The following is a 5,966-nucleotide window of genomic DNA, read 5'->3' as shown; positions in this document are numbered from 1 at the left end:
CCCGAGACAGCGTTAGGTTTAGGGGCTAGCTTTCCCAGGTGACACACGTAGTTGCATCATCCGGTTAGAAAAAGGGCCTGCAAGCCCATCACCACTGAGAGATGTTCCTTGGGTACCTATGCTCCGAGAACCTGTCCCTGTCTGTTTTGTGCAATAAACAGCAGTAACTCTTTGCTCTTGTGTGTGACTCATGCTCTTTTGGTATGCATGAGGAGATGGGGCATCCCCAACCCCGGTGGTTCGCGGACGGCCCTGCCGACCCTAGGGAAATTACCCCGACACCCCTTAAAAAAACAGGGGGCTCCACAAGTGTAATACTTTTGGCAGTGACCCTAAATAAGAATAGGAATAACAAATAATTTGTTTTTCAGGAAATCTACACAATAATTGTTAGACTTGTTAAAGGTTTATTTCAGGGACACTTCAGGAGGTGAGTCACTGATCCAGTCTGTTCTTAAACACCTCAACTCAGCCTTTTATCCTTCTGAGGTCGATAAATGAGTACCAACTCAGGTTGGGTGATATTGTATGTATATGTGTTCTATATAAAGCGCTTAAGCATAAGTGCTATACAATAACACATCATAATCAGTTGTACTGAGGACCAATGCAATGTGATGCCACTTTCTGTTTTGTCAAGGGGTGAAAGGTTGTGCGCCATCACTTCCCGTGATGTCACTTGGGGGTGGGGTCAAATAACATCACTTACTGTGATGTCATCAGAGATCAAGGGTCGTGCAATGTCACTTCCGCTAGCTACCCCAGGCATTTTGTTGAAATTACATCCCTGAGTGCCTGGGTAATGAACAATGGTCACCTGGCTTAATGATGACTTTGAAAGTAGAAGGGAAATAGGTTAGTGAGGTTTAGACATTTTTGGGTTAAGAGGAGGATCATGAGACACATCAAGTGTGTCTACGGAGGCAAGCTATGAATGTCGTCCTGGCTTTGGGGGAGAAGAGGCTGAGCAGTTTCTTGCAGTCACACTTTTGTGGACTTGACCCTGGTTTAGATCAAACCGAGAACACTTTATAATACATTCAGGACCTCAGGGCAGATGGTGATTTGCGGTTTGATAGGTGGCAATGTGTGTTAGGCACATGGTGGAGAAGGGGTCAGTATGTTGTTTTAGGAATGTAGCAAGTTTTCATATCTCTGGCTGAACATGTCAGAGATTCTAGTCACTTATGGGTATTTGATTGGAGTTATCTCCCCCACTGGTGATATTATCTAGAAGTATTGAGATCTGGGGGTGAGATTGAGGAACATGGAACTAGTGGTGAGATGTTTAGCAGTCGCAAAGAAGATTATAACAAGGGATGCCAAGAGCACCGTTCTGTGAGGGCGGTGTAATGCATTACAGATAAAAGTATGATAAAATATATTGCTAAAGTTATTACCAGGGACCAATAGTTACTTAGTGCCAGTTCATTGTAATTCATCAGTAAATTAACCACATCTGATATCTGATATCCTACCATAACACCCTTCTGATCGAGCCTAATGATTTCTCTACAAGGTGAATGAGCATGTTATTAAGCATTTTAGTGTGGCTTTTGGGGTCTTGGTTCAATAATGACGAGGCCTTATTATGCACCGGTCTCTGTTGTTTGTATCAAGTTTAGTATTTCAGAAAAAAATTATTTTGGACAGAAAAACATTATTGAAGTGTTTGACATTTGGATGAATCTTGTATATAAGTGACCCTCTAATCTATGGGCTTCTAGGTTTTCTCCCAGTCTAATGAGACTGATTGCTCAGTTACTGCTCCAACCAGTGCTGATAGACCATTGTTATTTGCTTCAGACCTCTCTAATAATGATGGGAGAGGGTTTTAAAATATTTACCCAGGTGCCCCAGCTGGATTTCTCCATCGTCACGGCACAATGCTGAATCTATCATAGTGCAAATCTATCACTCTTTCTGTATCTCTTGAGTATTGACTAATATATCATTTGTGTCTGTGGCAAAACGACTACTGTCCCACAAGAGTACTGGGATGAGTAGGACTTCTAAGCTCTTAGTCAGCCCTACACTACTGCTAGAATGGCAGTGGCAGCCCTCCCCCCCATGTGAAACAGGGACAGCAAAGATGATATACCTCCTTCACCTTTAAGGTTTCATGGACTGCCCTCTCCAGGAGGGTGTGAGACAATATGGGACGTTCCAAACAGCAATAATACGGTAAGTACCAAAATAAAAGTCCTTCTTTTTGCTGACAATGCATTTCTCCCTGCAAGAACAGGGGTGGACATGGGGAAATTGCTAAATGGAGCCGAACTTGACGATTAATGTTGATAAGTCAAGAATCATCCCTAGAGGGGAATGAGCAAGTAAGTAAAGTGCTTTCTTCGCATGGGGCTTGGGAGGCTGTACACTACAAGCAGTGAAGGTCTTTGATCATTTGGGCATGTGATTTGCAGCATCTGGCTCCTGTATGCAACAGGAACTAAAAGTGGCTGAGGTCAGGAGACAGGCAGCGAATGAGGTGCAACATTTTGCTTGGAAAATCACAGGCTATCCCTGTGGAGGCCTTTGATTTCTGTAGAGCGGTCCCTGCAGGCATACATGGAGATGAGGCATGGGGACAAAACAAACCCTAGAACTTGCAAAAGCAGAAAACAATTCCTTCAAGACCTATTAGGCAGTGCTTAATTTGTGCCTGTGTTCACTTCTAGCAAGCTTGGTATCACACAACGCACTATCCTCTTCGTGTCCAAGGCAAAGCCAGAGGCGTCTTTTTTGCAACGCCAGTTTCTGTGGCTTTTCCTCCACACCACACAAAGTGCAGTCACCCACATGATGAACATTCCAGGTAAGAGTTCTCTTAGCTGGATAACATTTTTCTTGTAGAGTGGGAGAAAAGCACGTTTTCAGCCCAGTTTGTTCTTAGGAAAGCACCTTGGCTGCATACTACACTTTCTCTTTTGCAGAATTAATTTTGGTCTGCGTTTTTTATTCTCATTTCTAAATGTGCCTCTCCCCTCTCACGCAGTCTCTCTGACTCTCTCTGTCCTTCTCCTAACTTAACCCCTGTTTTTATTTTTTACAAGTTCCGCCTCTGTCTCAGTACATATGAACGTTTGCCTTGAAGTCACTAGCTCTAATACAAATACATTAAATAAATAAATACATGGTTTATTTCTACCTCCCATTTGATTGGTTCTGAAAGAGTCTTCTCAAATCAACGGTGTCATTGCCATTGTCTACTTACATGAAGAGCGCCCGGAAACACAGAGCATGAATGCATAAAAAAAGGTGGGGATGGGATCATGTATTTATTTTTCAAAGCATATTTCAGATTTTTTTTTGCAAAATGCCAACGTTTCAAGGCAGTAGGGGTTAACGTGGGTGATGTTCACTGATTTCTAAGAATGGTCCTCATTCACGCCTATTTCCTACCACTAAAGCCAGTAACAAAATTATTGTAAACTCGTCTCTCTCATCCCTCTCAAAATCCTCACCCCCTAAAAGCATGTAACACTCACTTGGGGTTTTGGGCGGGTAAAAACGTTTTAATCACTTCAAAACACCCCAGTCCATAGTTTAGTTTGGATTTAGTTTGGATTTACAAGTGCAAGACTTTCTCAACCAGAAAAAACGTTCTCTCGACTCTTCTGCATTGTCACGTTGAAGATAATAACTGAATATCTGTCTTTCATGTCTGGCCTCCTCAGATTTGCAAAATTGCATCACTCTTTTCGGCGATCTTTGAGATTCTCGGGTGTTACCAGCATGATCTCCAGCGCTTTCTGCAACAGTGACATCATCAGCCCATTTTGAGCTACGACGAGCGCTCATTTAGTTCGGCCTCTATAAATAGGCTGGCCATCATTATCCTTCATCTCATGCATACTCATCCTTCACCCAATGAAGTTAATGAAAATGAAAATTATCTTTGTCTAGCAGAAGGAAATGTACAGTATGTTTTTTTAAGCATTTCACTCTGTGGCCACCATCTAATGGCGAAGTCAACGGGACTTTCAAAGCTGATGTGTTGTACCATATCTGCATAATATTTCCAGCTAGTCCAATAAAAGGTATCAATACTTGCATTTGGGAGGTTGAGCTAATCCAGCCCAAATATTTACCATCAGCGTACTCTTTAAACAAAATGATACCCAATAGCAACTCACGCACTTCATTAAGTCCAATGGATCTTTCACTCCAAGAACTCGACTCATTACCAGCATCATATCTGGGGTGGGCAATTAGTTTCCTAGGGTCAGTGGGCAGTGTCTGCACTATTCAGCTTTAATACCAGCCCAACTCACCGGGACCCAGAGTCCTTCATCTACTGCGTTTTCAGGGGTATTGTGAGCTGGATCTTAGCGTTAGCATTATATCTTCACTTGCAGCTTTTTCTAAAGGAACCAGAGCTTTCAGCAAGCTTTTATCTGAGGGGCTTACAGTTGAATTATGACGTTGTAGATGGTGTATTATGCTTGGAATGGAGCATCCCATTGGATCAGTGTTGTTGGCATTGTGAAGATCGATCAACCCTGACTTCTTAAGCCCTTAAAGAAATAAAGAAACAAGTGGCTTGCATGTTGGAATGAGAACAAGAACATGAGGGATTTGCTGGAGGAGTTAGACATGTGATGACTGGCTGCTGCTGTGAATTTGCTTGCATTGATTATTGTTGGTTCCAGTTATCTTAGCATGAGCCGGTACTGAACAGCTCACTGCATTATTCAACTTGCTATTATATCCTGTATTACACTACATTTCATTTACACAGGGTCTTCTATAGCAGACTGACAAGAACTGCAGGAACTTGAAATTATGATTGCTTGAACAAAATAAACAGCAATCTGTTCTTGATGGCTTTTTGAGTCTGCTTTATAGCTATTTCTAAACGACAAGCAAAGTGGATTCAGTTCACTTTCCCTAATGAAAGTGAGGCCCCTCGGGCCTTGGATTAACATTGTGTCATTAGCACTAAGGGAATTAGGGAGAATTCTTCAAACATTTCCCTCCGCGCATTATTGATGCAGCAGAACTCAGGCTCTCGTTGCTTAAATGATCTTCGCCTACTTGAGGAACATCATTTGCCCTCTGGCTGTAATCACCAAGCTTTAACTGAGTATATGGTTCAGCAGTGAATGAGTGGCTAGGAGCAGGCAGCCCCTAGCACTCATTTGCATTAAATCAAGGCAACCAACAAGTATTGGGTTTTAATATACATGTAGAAAATAGACAAAGGAATGAAGACGTCAAATCGGGCTACTTTACAATAAACTTGTTTTCTACTATAGTGCTTGATACTGCAGTGTTTGCCTGTCGTGGCACTTTAATTAACAGATGTTAATAAAATGCATTTCAATATTGCTCAATGTATTGACATGGAAGGATGAAATGCTGAGCCAGTCTTCTGGAATCATCCTTCTGGACCTACTGGAGGGGCACAGATCCCAGGGAGCTCTTTACGACCCGTTGTCCAAAAATAAGATACGAACCAATAGAGAGCATAATAATGACTTAAGAATATAGACAATGATAGTTGCCATACTCCCACAAAAATCAATTATAATATTTTGCAAGATTTGTCATACATATGTCATGTGTACAACTCGAGAGGTACAATCACGTTTAAATATTATGGAGCACTAATACAGATTGTTTATTATGTACTTTGGATAGTCCTATGTTTAGTGAGTACTCCCATAACTGCTTGCGCAGCCAATCTCCAAGGGAAAAAAGCATTTACACCCTGGATAACCCATGGGGTGCAAATGGTTTTCACCCCCGCTGTGGGAGCGGACATGGACTTTAACAGCCCACAGCCCTTGCTGAGGCCTTCGCTTCGATTGGGCCTAACTGGGCTCGGTCTGGCAGGACGTTAAAGGCCAGGTCCACCCCCCCACAGTGGGGGTGAAAGCCATATTTGAAACTATCCCCTGGTAGTTGCTTACAATCTTCTGCCCTAACAAGCCAGGCTGGCCAGAATGCTCCCTCCTGGCAGT

Source organism: Ambystoma mexicanum, chromosome 8, assembly GCF_040938575.1.
Source record: "Ambystoma mexicanum isolate Mex_15411 chromosome 8, UKY_AmexF1_1, whole genome shotgun sequence".
NCBI lineage: Eukaryota > Metazoa > Chordata > Amphibia > Caudata > Ambystomatidae > Ambystoma > Ambystoma mexicanum.
This window is presented reverse-complemented; position numbering follows the sequence as displayed.